We start from the raw sequence: 17,746 nt of genomic DNA, 5'->3' as shown, positions 1-17,746 counted from the left end.
ATTTATGGTAAGAACTTACCTTTGTTAAATCTCTTTCTGCAAGGTACACTGGGCTCCACAAGGCGCCCACCCTGACGCACTTAGCTTCTTAGGGTTGGTATGGCATTAGCCGCTGACACTTCTCCTGTCGTGAGAGTGTGGTGTATGTGGCCACTAACCGTTGTCGTCTCTTTTCCTGCTACTGCATTTGGCTGGTTAACTAAAAACTGAGCTCCTGTGCAGGGAGGCAGGGTTATAGAGGAGGCTGCGCTGTGCATTCTGGGAACAGTCAAAGCTTTGAGCCTGTTGGTGCCTCGGATCAAGATCCTACTCTACACCCCAATGTCTATCCTTGTGGAGCCCAGTGTACCTCGCAGAAAGAGATTTAACAAAGGTAACTTCTTACCATAAATCTCATTTTTATTTCTCCTGTGGGGAACAATAGGATTTCAATAGGATTTATGTGGGGAGAATAAGAATGTATGGATTTATTGGGGGAACAATGTGAATAATTCATGTGCGGAGCAACAGGATTTTTGTGGGGAGAAATGTGATTGATTTATGTGGGGATTGTTTTTTCTGCGTAGACCAATGTACGTGTGGGTTTTTTTGTTTGTTGTTTTTTACTGTGAGGGCCAATGTGTGTTTAGTTTTTTCTGTGGGGAACCGATGGTGTGCCTTGGAAATTTTAAAATATTGTTCGGTGCGCCGCAAGTAAAAAAAGGTTGAAAATCACTGCCCTAGGATATAAGTTGTTTTTTTTTTAAGACATTTTTTATTTTATATTTAAATTAAGTAAATTGTGCCCACCTGTCACCCTTAGCGTCAGTTATGTGTTGGTGCACAGTTGTGCTTCTGAGTGTCCAGGTTTTATGATTTGCAGTCACCAGCAGAGCTGGCCCTAACCAATATGATGCCCTAGGCAAGATTTTGGCTGGTGCCCCCTAGCACCGCCGCTAGTTCTGCAGGAGATGCCTGGCATGAGTCAGCTGGCAGCTCTGCTAACGTTGGGTGCCTTTTGTTTATGAAAATGCATCTTATTTGCATTACTATAAGGCTAGGACGCACAAGTAGCTTCTGCTGATTAAAATGATACGCAGCATGCCTATATTCTGTGTGCGACTGCGGCTGTATCTGCATATGAAATGCTACATTACAGTGATTTCCAGGAATACACTGCAACGTAGCATTTCATATGCAGATACAGCCGCAGTCACACACAGAATATAGGCATGCCGCATATCATTTTAATCAGCAGAAGCTGCTGGTGCCCCTAAGCATACCAAATGCCCTAGGCAATTGCCTAGTTTTCCTATGCCTAAGGCCGGCTCTGGTCACCAGCACTGGTTTTACCTATCTCTATGACCAATAAATAATGTAATTTGGTCATGAGCCCCCCTGCAAGAGCTCCGCGGCACCCCAGGGTGTCTAGGCACACAGTTTGGGAACCACTGAGTTACAGTATGCTTCTTAGGGAAAGAATCATTGTGGGGCTGCCCCCTTCCAAGGAAATGAGGACTGCAAACTATATTTATCTCAGGGACTGTCATAACTATTAGGCAGAAAGACTGTTCTCATGTCAGATCAAGAAAGGACGTGTTCCGGAATGCAGAATATGCTGCTGCTGAGCTGAAATCACCGTCAGTCCGGGCAAGCTGGGTCTTAAAAGTGTTATTTCTTTATGCAAATCTCCAGTTACACAACTAAATAGAGAACTGCAGGAAGAGAAAATACTGCACTTCCGCACGGTAAACAGTAAATAGAGAGACCATCAGTGGCAGGTCGACACCCTATGGCCGACAGGGTCAAAAGGTCAACAGTTAAATGGCCGAGATGCACGAAGGTCAACAGGATCAAAAACCAACATGCAAATGGTCAACACAGAAAAGGTTGACACAGAGGGTTAGGATAAGGCACTAGGGGGAGGGTTAGTGATAGGATTAGGGTAAAAAAAAACACAATAAAATGTGTCGACCTTTTCTGTGTTGACCATTTGCATATCAACCTTTTAACCCTATCAACCTATTAACCCGATTGACCTAAGTCCACGTCGACCATTTCACTGTTGATTATTTGACCTTGTCAATCTTTTGATCCTGTTGACCTTCCCCCAGTTTCTGCCATGCTGCCGGTCACTGCTGATGTGTCGGCATGGCAGGACCCCCACCCAGCGGCTGCAGAGAGGAGCTGTCACTAGGGAAATGTAGATTAAATCCCCTAGTGTGTACCCCCCCCCCCACCACCACCACCACCACCATCACCACCACCTACCCTCAGCCCGCTACTGTGGCTGCAGCCGCTGGGGAAATCACAGTCACGATGGTCGTGATGTCCCAGATTTATCTAGCACGGTCTTTGAAATGACAGAAGTTTATTGGTTGCTTTGGTCAATTTCACTTTATCTCTCTCCAAGGGTGTATATCGCTTTCACTCGCCCTAGATAGTACGTTGGACAATCAGTCACCATTGTCCACCGGGGGTTACTATGCAACAAAGAGATGAGGGGACCATGACGCTGAAACACTGTATGGTGTAAAATGCACAGGAACGAATTACATAATGATAGCAGTGGCAAACGCAGGATTTCTAGAGTGGGGTTTCCAAATGCAATCCATAATCTCCCCACTCTGCGGAGCAAGTGCAGGAGTCTGGGGGCGCGGTAGAAGAACCTAGTAATGACCCTGAACATTGGTACTTTTTATACATTGGATACAGTATTAATATTTAACGCTATAGATTGTCTATAGTATAGGCTGTATCAAACATATTTAAACAATATAAATAAGATAAGTGGTCAGGAAAAGGTTAAACATACCATACTAAATAAATAAACAAACAAACAAACATAATACAACCAGTAGTAGACAGAAGTGCACTTTCTAAGCACACACTCTCCCACCTCATGGAAAGGCTTCTATCTCTTCTTCCTGGCAGCTACCTTCATATTATATACCATTGCTATTGTTGTTATAATTTGAGCCACTTGCCAAGAGGTGGGGGGTTTCCAGGCAACCAGAAACCCCCCCTGCGTTTGCCTATGGATAGTGTGTATCCTCATGGAAAGTTAATCCATTTCTTCACAGGTTCTCAGACTCAAGTGTCTATTTACTAAGCCTTAGATGGAGATAAAGTTGATGGAGATAAAGTACCAGCCAACCAGCTCCTAACTGTCATTTTTCAAACCCAGCCTGTGACATGACAGTTAGAAGCTGATTGGCTGGTACTTTATCTCAGTCCACTTTATCTACATCCAAGGCTTAGTAAATAGACCCCTAAGTCCTCAGGACCCCACGCAGTTCATGTTTTCCAGGTGATCTGTGGATTTTTTTTTTAAAGTGACAGTTGGTGATACACAGAGCACCTGCCGGGAGACCTGGGAAATGTGACCCGTGTGGGGGTCCTGAGGACCGAGTTTGAGAACCACTGCTATAGGTTATACTCACACTTCCTGTCCAATAAAATCTCCATGAACATGAATTTATGCTCCCGATGTCCGTCGGTTTTATGGTATTTTGATTATCAGTGAAGAGATACAGAGTGAACTCTGTAACCCTCAATTATTACATCTAAACGATACTTTTGATACCAGGATTGTGTATATTAAAAATCATTTTTATTTGTAAACATAAAACTCGCATTGATACAAACAACTCTATATTAAGAGTTTGGATTTTGCTCCATCACAATTGTAAACAAATAACTATATATATAAAAAAAAATGTACACAATAAAAACAACATAAAGACTAAAATAAAAAATAAAAGTGAACGGTGCTTTGAAAGGATAAATAGATGTTACTCCGTCTGCGTGAGTCTTCTCCGCTAATCGCTACGCGTTTCGTGGTGTCCTGTCCGCTTCCTCAGGCTGATGCCGTTGATCTTTAGGAATCTGGAAGTCCCGGCATGAGCCACAACCATCTCCCGCATTAATATAATATAGCCACGGTGTGAATGATTTATATTGTTATTATTCTGGGACTGCTGGTGGTTTATTTATCTAACAAATGATGATTGTACGTTTATGGCCGCAGGGCTACATTACAGGAATGTCTATATGAAGAGTCAGCTCCTGGCTGTGAGATGCCGCCTCCTGGCTGAGCAGACAACAACCTCTCACTCTGTTTTCCTGCCGACTCGCTCCACAGGTGGAGTCAGTAGTTTCACTTTCAAGTGAATAAAAGTATCACCGAGAGCAGTCCTGTCTCATTGCCATTGTGACACATAACCGCTCCCCTGTGAGGTCAGCTTCAGGTGTGTGCTCAGAGACTTCCTCAGTCATACTCATGTCTTACAGTGACAGTGTTACCGGGCTATGAAAAGGTCGACAGTCATTACGTCGACCACAAATGGGCATCATGCATTAGGTTGACATGGTCAAAAGGGGTGTGGTATGTTAGGTAGATTAGACTTAGGTCGACAGTGTCTATGTCGACCACTATTGGTCGACAGTAAGTAGGTCGACGGGGACTCTTGGTCGACATGTACTAGGTCAACATGAGAAAAGGTCGACATGAGGTTTTTTTTTACTTTTTTTTTATGTCGTTTTCTCCGTACAGTGACCCGGAACCCCAATTAATGTACTGTGTCTCCTCGCATGGCGAGCAAAGGTGCCTCGCTCCGGTGCCGCTGCGCTCGGCACAGGTTACCGTTCCCAATTATAGTCCACTAGGATCGTAAAGTATGAAAAGTTAAAAAAATGAAGAAAAAAAAGGTGAAAAACTCTTGTCGACCTTTTGTCGTGTCGACCTAGAACATGTCAACCTAGAAACCATGTCAACCTACTTACTGTCGACTAATAGTGGTCGACCTTGTCGACCTACTTACTGTCGACCTAAAGGCCGGATTCCTTCAAAAGGTCTACATGGTCAAAAGGTCGACATTTAAAAAGTCGACAGTGCTTATGGTTGACAGGTACAAACAGTCGACATGTTCAAATGGTCGACACACATATGGTCAACACATCTTTTGGGGTTTATTTTTTAGCATTTTAATCATGTTTTTCATGCTTTACCATCCACGTGGACAATGACTGAGAATAGTAACCTGCATGGCGAAGCTTTGGGACGTGGTAAACTAATTGGGGTTCCACGTACTTTGACAGCGAAAACGACACCAAAAAAACTTAAAAATGGTGTGTCAACCTGCACAATGAATGCAAAGACTCTTTTCTCTTAAGTGCACATGCACCATCTTCCGGAATATCACTGGGAAGATGGCGGCGGCCGAGGAGGAGGGACTCCCGATGCAAGCGAGATAAGATGATGATGCAACACCCCCCCCCACACACACACACACACACACACACACACACACACACACACACACACACACACACACACACACACACACACACACAACCTGGATCTGCAAGACGAAAAATTCTAGACAGATTCTGACTGGTCGCTGGCAATACCAACACTTGTCTCTTTTAGAAGCTTTAGTAAATCTACCCTTTGAAGTCACACAGCTACAGAATCTGTATAACTCATATGCGTCCCTTATTAGGGATGATCTGAAAACCCTACTATCAGCAGTCCCTGAGTTCTATTTAGCATGGGATGTTGCCCATAGCAACCAATCAGATTCCAGGTATTATCTTCTAGAAGGTGCTAGATAAATGAGAAGTAGAATCTGATTGGTTGCTATGGGCAACATCCCATCTTTAATAGAACTCCCATCTTAGTAAATTTACCCCCCTGTCTTTCTGGGACTGTTCTGATCTCCGGCAGCAAACACTGGTGTGGCTTGCTGGAAGAGGGGTTTGCAGGACTGGGTTCATGGCCTATGTTGTTCCCTGACAGGTATGTGTGAGGTCCTTTCATACAAGCCAGTGTCATGTTCTCAGCGTGTAGGATTTCCAGCTCAGGACAGCAGCTTATTCTGACAGAAGAGCTGCTACAAGCTGCTGGCACAACTGGTTTTCCTGTTTACATAAATATGGAGCTGACCTGTTAAACAGGTACGTAGCTGCATTTCCTGCCTCTATGACACCTTCATGTCATGTGACTTACGTCTCATTGGACAATAACGGACACAGCTGGCTGGATTGTGGATTAAGTATAAGAGTTGATCAATTATGGCAATTGATTGCACATTGATTGAAAGCATTTATTAAAGCATTGATAGAGTTGCAGGATTGGGAATTAAAAAATAATAATATTTTGACACATTTTCTCCAAAACTCGAATAATTTCAAGGAGTAAAGCTGAGTACAGACAATACATTGATCGGACTGGTCAGCCAATAATGGCATGATCAGGCCGATAATTGTATAGTGTGTAACTGTGTATGCAGCAGCACTAGCTACAATATTATTAACCTCAATAACATTAATCTCCACTCATTTCCAGTCAATTTTGACCACCTCACACCTCACAATATTGTTCACCAACATAGGGCAAAGCCTGGCTGACTAAACTAAGCAACAGAGCAGCGTCACAAACACACAGCAGTAATTTACAAATTAGTACTGTATTAGCAATAACCAATCAAACCAACTCACAAGTACTATCAATAGAAAACAATCCAACACAGACATTTCCTGAGACTCATGTGTACAATATCATTGCTCTAAAGTTGTTACCAAACAGCAAAGAATATCCCCCAGAAACCATGTGTAAAATAGCAACAGCAGACATTGATGCCCTCTACACAAGTGCATATGCCCTCAGCACATGCCTATTCTCAGTGCCCAGTCTGTACCTCCCTCCTGGGGGCCCTGCGTCACTGATGTCTTGCACTCTGTGCCCATGTAAAGCCCTGATCAATCAGCCATTTTGTTGAGCTGCTCCCCAAATTCTCCCCAATCACAAAAAACAGCATTCTGTACCTGCATAGTACAGTGCCGAATACTTTGGGACATACAGTCAAATATTGACCAGGTTACAGTCGGGTCAGTCACAGTGCGGGTTACAGTGCAGGTTGGATACAATGCAGGTTACAGTGTGGGTCAGATACGTGCAGGTGGATACAGGGCAGGTCGGATACAGTGCAGGTCGGATACAGTGTGGGTAGGATACAGTGCAGGTTACAGTGCGGGTTGGAAATAGTGCAGGTTACAGTGTGGGTTGGATACAGTGCAGGTTGGAGTGTGGGTTGGATATAGTGCTCATTGGCTACAGTGCAAGGTCGGATACAGTGAGAGATACAGTGTGGGTTGGATATAGTGCGCGTTGGCTACAGTGCAAGGTTGGATACAGTGCGAGATACAGTACAGGTCAGATACAGTGTGGATTACAGTTCGGGTCGGATACAGTGCAGGTCAGAGTGCGGATTGGATACAGTGTGGGTTAGATACAGGTCATGCTACAGTGCAGGTTGGACACAGTGCGTGTCGCATACATTGAGGGTTGGCTGCAGTGCAAGGTCAGATACAGTACATGTCGGATACAGTGCAGGTTAGATACACCAATAGTGCACTTACTGTGAGAGAGGGTCCTCAGTGCGGGGTTGTCAGCGGTGTCTTCAGTGTGGTGGTGCCAGCAGTGTCGGCAATGCAGGGGTGCCAGCGATGTCCTCAGTGCAGTAGTGTCGGCAGTGCAGGGGCGCCAGCGGTGTCCTAAGTGTGGTGGTGCAGGCAGTGTCGGCAGTGCAGGGGTTTCCGTAGTGCAGTGATGCCGGCAGTGTGGGAGTGCTGGAGGTGTCCTCAGTGCAGGAGTGCCGGCAGTGTCCACAGTGTGGTAGTGCCGGCAGTGTCAGCAGTGTGGGAGTGCTGAAGGTGTCCTCAGTGCAGGAGTGCCGGCAGTGTGGGAGTGTCGGCAGTGCGGGCAGCGGTGCTATTAGCACTGTGGGGGCATCCATCTTGCACATAGTAGCCTAGGGGAGACACTGAATGGCTGAGAGCAGTGACAGATGGCTCTCTCAGCCAATCAGTGGCCTTCCATAGGTTACTATAGAGACTGGCGTCCGAGGCAAAACCTCAGGATCCAACAGCGGGATCCTGAGGTTTTGCCTCGAATGAGGATCCGAGTCAGGCAGGGAGATCCGAGCCTGACTCGGATCCGGGGCTCGGATCCCCAAGCTCTCAGGGAACCGAACCCGCTCATCCCTACACATTTCATCCATGTGACACCAGGACCAGTTTGCCCTTGTAGCTCTTATCAAGTATAAAATGGCTATTTCCTTATAGACTGTAAGCCTGCGAGCAGGGCCCTCTCACCTCTCTGTCTGTTATTACCCAGCCTCGTTTTCTTACTGCTTTACTCCCAATTATAAAGCGCAACAGAATATGCCGGAGCTATATTATACCCCTTTTAGACCTACATTAGAGCGGATCACACCCGGGAGCCTGACATGAGTGCTTCCCGGGCACGACCCGCCTCAGGCCCCCCACCGCTGCACTTTCCAACCCGGGTTGGTGACATCAGTGGTGACGGGGCGGTGGAAGTGCTTGGAGATCACATGATCTCCAAGCACCGCCCGTATATACACTGTAAACGGGAGCCGGGTTGATGTGACCCGGCTTCCCGTTTACACAGCACAGCTTGTCGGGTTGAACCCGTGTTCAACCCTGCAAGCTACCGGAGTTGTAATACCAGGTCACTCAACCCGGATTATTCCAACTGGGCCTTTTTACACCAAACAGCAACACGGGTTATGCGCACTCATGTGCAATAGGGTTAGGGTTAGTGTCAGAGCCGGCCATAGGCATAGGCAAACTAGGCAATTGCCTAGGGCATTTGATATGCCTAGGGGCATCAGCAGCTTCTGCTGATTAAAATGATATGCAGCATGTCTATATTCTGTGTGTAGCATTTCATATGCAGATACAGCCACAGTCTCACACAGTATATAGACATGCTGAATATCATTTTAATCAGCAGAAGCTGCTTGTGCATCCTAGTCACATAGCAATGCAAATAAGATGCATTTTCATAAAAATAAATGTGCCCAATGTTAGCATTGAGGCAAGATTTATGAGGACACATCTGTATTCAAGCAGAGGCAGGAGTCACACAGAGCCGGATTAAGGGGGGATACGTACCCCCGGGCCCCCCTTCCCAAAAGGACCCCTGCCACACCACAGATCGGATCTCTCTTCGGCCGTACAAACAGGACAGCTGAGTGATGGCTCAGCTGTCCAATAACGTATGAGTGAAGTAGGCTGCCCCAATGGCTGAGCGGCAGGCTGCTTCATTCATGCATGATTGGAGAGCTGAGACGTTGCTCTGCTGTCTGTGCGATTGGCGGGGACGGGAGCGCAGTTCGTTCACTAGATGGTATGTGAGTGACCGCGCGCCCCCCCCCTCCCCCTCCTCTCTTACATAGGGGCCCCACTGTTTTAAGTACCCCTGGCCCCCCAACGACTTAATCCGGCTCTGGGGTCACAGTGGCAGTGTGAGTGTTGTGTGCATGTAAGTGGGTTGGTTGTGCAGTAGTGTTTGGAATATGTGTAATGAGCATTATGTGTGTCATGTAAAAATGCATTAATAATGTGCAACATATGTGTAAGGGGCACTATGTGTGTCATTATGTGTATAAGGGCATTAATAATGTGCGGCATATGAGTAACAGGGTACTACTGTATGTGTGTCATTATGTGTATAGGGGCACTAATAATGTGCAGCAAATGTGTAGGGAGCACTATGTGTGTCATTATGTGTATAAGGGCATTAATAGTGTGCGGCATATGTGTAAGGGACATTACGTGTAAAAGGGCATTAATAAAGGTTGTCATAATGTGTAAGGCGCATTTTGTTTATAAGGACATTAATAATGTGTCTCATATGTGTAAGGGGCATTACTGTGTGGCATAATGTGTATAATTTGCTCTACTATGTGGTGTTGCGTATAGAAAGAGCACTACTGTGTCATCTAATGTGAATAAAGAGCAATAGGGTATGGTGTAATGTGAATAAGGAGCAATTCAGTGTGATGTAATGTGAATAAGGGGCTCTACTGTGAGGAGTAACGTTTATAAGGTAAAGTGATACTACTGTGGGATGTAATATGAATTATGGACACTATCGCATGATCAAATGTGAATAAAGTTGCAGTACTGTGTGGAGTAATTGGAATTGGGGTTACTATTGTGTGGCCATGCCCCTTGCCAGCAAAAACACACCCCTTTTTGGGCTGTGCACCAAATGTGCAAACTGTTCCTATTTAAAATATAGGGGTACAAACCCCAAAATAAGGACTGCTATGGATGAGGGGTGATGGTGCTGAGAAAGAGGTGCAAGGTCAGAGACCGAACCAGTGGTGGTGCTAGGGGGCACCAGCCAAAATCTTGCCTAGGGCATCATATTGGCTAGGGCCGGCTCTGGTTAGTGTTACTAGCTGGCTGAACAATTCCATTCTTTTACACAATCACAATCAATATGCAATTAAGGATCATGTGTTATCTTTGGCAATCTGGGCAGTTACGTGAAATGGAAAAGCAGAACTTGGAAGGTCCGACGCCGAAACTCATCTGGAAAACACCTGTACTGCCAGGAAAATCGAATGACACCACAATTTTGGTCATCTCTACCTTCCTCTAAAATGTGGGACGGTTACAGGACCAATGGACTTGACTGCAAAATCTCAAATCCTATCAGCTTTCATATGATGGGTTGTAGATGGAAATGTCCCACTGTAGGTGATCAGATTATTGGCCGTGTACATTTTCTGCATAGTGTGATCAATGCAAAGATGGCTGCTGGCTTCAGGCAAATGGGGTGTACCTGGAGAGAACCTCCATATGATATACATGGGTGTCGAGTTTATTCAAAAAAGAGTAGAATAACCATTGTAAACCTAATTTAAGGTCCGTTGCTGGTTTGCAAGTAAAAGAGTACACGGGGGGGGCATTCCGAGTTGATCGCTTGCAAGCTATTATTTGCAGCGCTGCGATCAGATAGTCGCCGCCTACAGGGGAGTGTATTTTCACTTTGCAAGTGTGCGAACGCGTGTGCAGCTGAGCGGTACAAAAACAGTTTGTGCAGTTTCTGAGTAGCTCTGGACTTACTCAGCCGCTGCGATCACTTCAGCCTGTCCGGTCCCTGGAATTGACGTCAGGAACCCGCCCTGCAAACGCCTGGACACGCCTGCATTTTCCCTAACACTCCCAGAAAACGGTCAGTTGACACCCACAAACGCCTTCTTCCTGCCAATCTTCTTGCGATCAGCTGTGCAAATGGATTCTTCGTTAAATCCATCACCCAGCACCGATCCGCTTTGTACCCGTATGACATGCTTGCGCATTGTGGTGCATATGCATGCGCAGTTTTGCCGAGTTTTGACCCGATCGCAGCGCTGCAAAAAATAGCTAGCGTGCGATCAACTCGGAATGACCCCCACAGTATATTAGTATTGTTATTATGCTTTATATATATGGTGCCACAAGGAATCCAGGGGCCCAATTACAGTACATGAACAAGTTACTATACCTCTATGTATTTGGAAGAAAGAAATATTTTAAGATTTCCATTCTAGACGTTGCGTGCTGTTTACTAACAGTAGTGGGCCAGATGTATTAAGCCTGGAGAAGTGATAAACCAGTGATAAGTGCAAGGTGATAAAGCACCAGCCAATCAGCTCCTGTCAATTTACATATTGGAGCTGATTGGCTGGTGCTTTATAACCTTGTACTTATCACTGCTTTATCACTTCTCCAGGCTTAGGGGGTAAGTCAGACCTGATCGCTAGGCTGCGATTTTTGCAGCGCTGCGATCAGATAGTCGCCGCCTACAGGGGGAGTATATTTTAGCTGGGCAAGTGTGCGATCGTATGTGTAGCAGAGCTGTACAAACTGATTTTATGCATTCTCTGCGCAGGCCAGGACTTACTCAGCCGCTGCGATCACATCAGGTTGTTCAGGACCGAAATTGACGTCAGACACCCGCCCTGCAAACGCTTGGACACGCCTGCGTTTTTCCAGACACTCCCTGAAAATGGTCAGTTGTCACCCACAAATGCCCCCTCTTCCTGTAAATCTCCTTGCGAACGCCTGTGCGAATGGATCCTTCACACAAACCAATCGCTGACCGGCGATCCCCGCTGCTGCGGTCCGTCGCGCCTGCGCATTGTGGCTCAGACGCAGTTCAGATCTGTTCGCACGCTGTGCAAAAACACACAGCAGTGATCAGGTCTGAATTACCCCCTTAATACATCTGCCCCACTGAGTGTTAGAAATGCAAAGAAACACTGAAACCACAGAACCTAATCAGTTATCAGCTTGTATCCGTGTAGTGCAAGTGAGACTATGAAAGCCAAAATCTGATTGGCTGCTGTTTTTTAAAGCCTATGCTGATAAAAAAAACAACTAAACCATACTGGATAAGTCACTTGTAAGTCAAAATAAAGTAATAGACATTACACTGATTGTATACCTTCTGTCTCCAAAGGCAATAGAGCAACAAAATACTTTCTTTATGTGTTCACAAATACATACATACACATACACACACACAAATGTCCATAGGGGGTCATTCCGAGTTGTTCGCTCGCTAGCTGCTTTTAGCAGCAGTGCAAACGCTAGGCCGCCGTCCTCAGGGAGTGGGTATCCGGACTCCAGGTCGACAACAAAAAGGTCGACACACCTTAGGTCGCCGCCAATTGGTCGACACACCTTAGGTCGACATGGACAAAAGGTCGACAGGAACAAGGTCGACATGGAAAAAGGTCGACATGAGTTTTTCACGATTTTTTTCTTTTTTTTTTTGAACCTTTTCATACTTAACGATCCACGTGGACTACGATTGGAACGGTAATCTGTACCGAGCGAAGCGGTAGCGGAGCGAAGGCACCATGCCCGAAGCATGGCGAGCGAAGCGAGCCATGCGAGGGGACGCGGTGCACTAATTGGGGTTCCCGGTCACTCTACGAAGAAAACGACACCAAAAAAACATAAAAACGCATGTCGACCTTTTTCCATGTCGACCTTGTTCCTGTCGACCTTTTGTCCATGTCGACCTAAGGTGTGTCGACCAATTGGCGTCGACCTAAGGTGTGTCGAAATTTTTGTTGTCGACCCTGAGTCCCAGACCCAGGGAGTGTATCTTAACTTAGCAGAAGTGCGAACGAAAGGATCGCTGCGCTGCTACAAAAAAAAGATTGTGCAGTTTCTGAGTAGCTCGAGACCTACTCCTAGCTTGCGATCACTTCAGACTGTTTAGTTCGGGCAACCACGCCTCTGTTTCCCCCGCCATGCCTGCATTTTTATCTGGCACGCCTGCGTTTTTCTGCACACTCCCTGAAAACTTCCTGTCAATCACTCTGCGGCCAGCAGTGCGACTGAAAAGCGTCGCTAGACCTTGTGTGAAACTACGTCAGCTTTTGTGAAAGTACGATGCGCGTGCACACTGCGCCCCATATGCATGCGCAGAAGTGCCGATTTTTTGCCTGATCGCTGCGATGCGACCGAAAGCAGCTAGCGAACAACTCGGAATGACCCCCATAATACAGCTCACTTTACACAGTTGTAAGTATACAACTACAGTACTAACACCTCCAAGTAAAAGACAGAAGAGACACTGGTGCTATTGCACATTTCACAGCAAGACATAAACTTCCAGGGATTCATAGCAGGCTTTAGGATTTATCAGCACTTGGAGAGAAAAAGAGAGAAAATTGAGATAAAGTAAAGAGATAAACTACCAATCAGTTCCTCTGTAATACTTCTAGCACAGCCTGTAAAATGACAGGAGCTGAGTGTTTGGTACATTATCTCTCTCCGCTTTATTTCTCTTAAGACTCTGATAAATCTTCCCCCCCCCCCCCCCCCCCCGCCAAGGCTTAGTATATCTGCTGCTAAATATTCTTGCATACTGCACATTATCGACACGATCATCTACTGTACTGTATGTTGTAAATGAAATTATATCGTTTGAAAATATAATACAATAACATACAAGTCGTGTTGTATGAAGTCCTGTATTAATCCTGGAGAAGTGATAACACAGTGATAAGTGAAGGTGATAACGCACCAGCCAATGAGCTCCAACATGTAAATCGACAGGAGCTGATTGGCTGGTGCTTTATTATCACCTTGCACTTATCACAGCTTTATCACTTCTCCAGGCTTAATACATCTGCCCATAATCCCACATTTACTAACAGATGATTTTTGACACAGTTTTTTTTAAACAGTGTCAAAAATCATCTGTGAGTAAGTGCGATTTAGACCCTGAAACACAAAATCGATCCAACATCGACTCGACATTGACCAAAAATCGATCAACATCGACCCAAGTAACCCGACTTTTAGTAAATATACCCCACAAAGTTTAGAATTTTTAAATAACTGGTTACAGTCCCCGGTCTACCAACACTATAATGAGACCACTACAGCAGCAATGGGTAAAATTAAACAAACTTGCAGGGATTGTGCATTATACTCTATCTATACATCAAGAACAACTTACTAAAAGTGAGGATATAGGTTGCCTAACAGTTCCATCCCGATGCCTTTGTACATTGACAGACAACCCTGCAATAAACAGGTTTGTTTCTCTAAATAACACAAATATGAGAAATAAAAGAAATACAAAACATATTTTACTAAGTTTAGGGTTTTCATAAGACGCACTCACCAGCGATCAGTCAGGAAGGCTTGCCATATCCTCTGCCAGTCACAATGTGATGCTCCCTCTGTCATCCCTGGTCTACACACCAACAGTACCAAGCGATACCACCCTCTGCCTGGAACAAAGGAGCGGTCAGGATTGTCCCCACCGACCAAGTCTCCTTGTAACTCACAAGCAGAGCTTTGTGTGGGCTGCACTCGGTTCCTTTAACCTCTGATTCTCTCAGGATTCTGGACCTGAGCAGCAGAAGATGAATGAGGATACAGAGAAAGAGAAAGAGACCAGTATATAAACACTTTAGGAATGAAAACAACAGTATGTCACTTGGATGTCCGCTACCAACTTCCAAGATGTTTAAAAGCCTAAAAAACATTTTAAGATGCTTATGTTAAAGCTCTATGAACTTAGCAGACTAACCAGGCCACCCATCTTTAGTTTAAGACTATCAATGTTTACCCAAGATACATCTTAGTTGGACCCTCATTCATGTTCCATTTAACTACTGACAATAAGTTGTTGTTTTTTTGTTTTTGTTTTTTTTAAATACACTGGGTTTTATCATAAGTATCCAGGTGTAGTGTGGTTTATTTACAATGCATGGAGCAAGGTCTGGTATATTATGGTCCACATTTGATGAAAAACACTGTTTTCTTGGCCACGTGTGACATATACGTGTTTCTAACCATACGGCCTGACTTAAAAGCTCTGTGGTGCCACATAAAATCACCAATGCTGGGCCGAGGGTTGGTGGTAGTCGTAGTCGAATGCTAGGCTTCCGCGTTTCCTACTGTACCTCATGACTTGCAGTATCCACTGTAGAGTGCCAGATGATTTAAAGAAACCTGTGGACCTTGGTTGGACAGCTTACCAAGATGCTTTTCTTGTAGGTCGCCCACCAGACTTTGGGCCTGTCCTGCTGGATTGAGCCTTGGTCTTGTTTTACCCTGCCTGGCCGATCTTGCAGATCACAAAGTGGGTGATTGGACATCACCGAAATCTCCTGATTCCTGGCTCCTACCAGCAGAAAGCCAAATTTGCCACCATCTGATTTGTTGACCACTACCAGAGCTTTCCAAGGAACTCTCCTAAGTTACTGGAGTTTTTGCTGTTACTGATGGTCTAGGGCCAACCATCAGATGCTATTATCAGTCAACCGTAAGATCGGCAAGATCCTTCCCTATACGCACTCAGAACCATACGCAGGGAAGTGCCCATTCTTCAAACTCACTTCTTCCACCTTTCTGAGCGCTCAAGGACAGCTAAGGGCTAGCAGATGACCAGTCTAACCGCCCCACCCACAGCCTAACTATAACCCTCCACCCCACAACCTAAACCTAACCACCACCCCTCTCCACAGTATAACCCTAATCTCCCCCTCCCACAGCCTAACCGTAACTGTGCCTTCCTGCAGACCAGTGAGGATTTCTTTGCAACGTGATTGACAGTCAGTGACCCTTTGAGGGTGATACTGGGAGTGTCTGCAGTAACGCAGGTGTGTTGCAATCATTTTCAGGGCATGCCTCAGGCTGCCACTGCGATCCCGTATGCGAAGGTTCCGGTGCCTGGATAGCCCTAATATCACAGGCAGGGATGTAATGTGTCTTTCTGAGGATGTATACGTTTATTATTGCAGCCCATTATATAAGTTGCTCTGCGCACACGTGTGGCTCAGCGGCAGGTTACTTTGTGCCGGCACCGTCTGTCACTGCTGGGGTAACAGTGAGGGGGTGTATGTCACCTAAACAAAGAGTCAGATTATTAGCGAGAGCCCATGAGTCATAAACATTAGTCATTGTTAGGGACATCATCAATGCACTATATGATGACACTTGGCCCCTACAAGGAGCCATTGTCTGCCTTGTTATAGAGTCATTTTCTCCTCTGGGGGGGACCTGCTAGGAGCAATTAGTTACATAGCTCACACGTTTACAGTGTCGGACTGGCCCACAGGGGAACAGGGGAAACCACCAGTGGGCCCCACTGCCTGTGGGCCCAACTCCTCCTGTTATTAATCTTCTACATTACCATGCACACACAAGCAGTGTTTAATATATATATATATATATATATATATATACACTGCTCAAAAAAATAAAGGGAACACTAAAATTACACATCCTAGATCTGAATGAATTAAATATTCTTATTAAATACTTTGTTCTTTACATAGTTGAATGTGCTGACAACAAAAGCACACAAAAATTATCAATGGAAATCAAATTTATTAACCCATGGAGGTCTGGATTTGGAGTCACCCTCAAAATTAAAGTGGAAAAACACACTACAGGCTGATCCAACTTTGATGTAATGTCCTTTAAACAAGTCAAAATGAGGCTCAGTAGTGTGTGTGGCCTCCACGTGCCTGTATGACCTCCCTACAATGCCTGGGCATGCTCCTGATGAAGTGGCGGATGGTCTCCTGAGGGATCTCCTCCCAGACCTGGACTAAAGCATCCGCCAACTCTTGGACAGTCTGTGGTGCAACGTAGTGTTGGTGGATGGAGCAAGACATGATGTCCCAGATGTGCTCAATTGGATTCAGGTCTGGGGAACGGGCGGGCCAGTCCATAGCATCAATGCCTTCGTCTTGCAGGAACTGCTGACACACTCCAGCCACATGAGGTCTAGCATTGTCTTGCATTAGGAGGAACCCAGGGCCAACCGCACCAGCATATGGTCTCACAAGGGGTCTGAGGATCTCCTCTCGGTACCTAATTGCAGTCAGGCTACCTCTGGCGAGCACATGGAGGGCTGTGCGGCCCCCCAAAGAAATGCCACCACACACCATTACTGACCCACTGCCAAACCGGTCATGCTGGAGGATGTTGCAGGTAGCAGAACGTTCTCCTTGGTGTCTCCAGACTCTGTCACGTCTGTCACATGTGCTCAGTGAGAACCTGCTTTCATCTGTGAAGAGCACAGGGCGCCAGTGGCGAATTTGCCAATCTTGGTGTTCTCTGGCAAATGCCAAACGTCCTGCACGGTGTTGGGCTGTAAGCACAACCCCCACCTGTGGACGTCGGGCCCTCATACCACCCTCATGGAGTCTGTTTCTGATCGTTTGAGTAGACACATGCACATTTGTGGCTTGCTGGAGGTCATTTTGCAGGGCTCTGGCAGTGCTCCTCCTGTTCCTCCTTATTTATTTATTTATTTATTAACAGTTTCTTATATAGCGCAGCATATTCCGTTGCGCTTTACAATTAGAACAACAGTAATAGAACAAAACTGGGTAAAAACAGACAGACATAGAGGTAGGAA

The 17,746-nt window shown here is 45.7% G+C and overlaps 1 protein-coding gene across 1 annotated transcript in view; it reads right to left on the bottom strand.

Moving 5' to 3' along the window:
* The window catches only part of MAG (myelin associated glycoprotein), a 236,526-nt gene extending 221,976 nt beyond the window's left edge, over window positions 1-14,550 (bottom strand). The window contains exon 1 of the mRNA XM_063942280.1: window positions 14,492-14,550. The gene's annotated coding sequence lies outside the window, so the exon portion shown is untranslated. The remainder of the gene's footprint in view (window positions 1-14,491) is intronic.
* Window positions 14,551-17,746: the final 3,196 nt, after the last annotated feature.

The sequence above is a fragment of the Pseudophryne corroboree genome, chromosome 10, assembly GCF_028390025.1.
Source record: "Pseudophryne corroboree isolate aPseCor3 chromosome 10, aPseCor3.hap2, whole genome shotgun sequence".
NCBI lineage: Eukaryota > Metazoa > Chordata > Amphibia > Anura > Myobatrachidae > Pseudophryne > Pseudophryne corroboree.
Note: the sequence above shows the minus strand (reverse complement) of the source record. Positions and strands in the feature narration are given on the sequence as shown.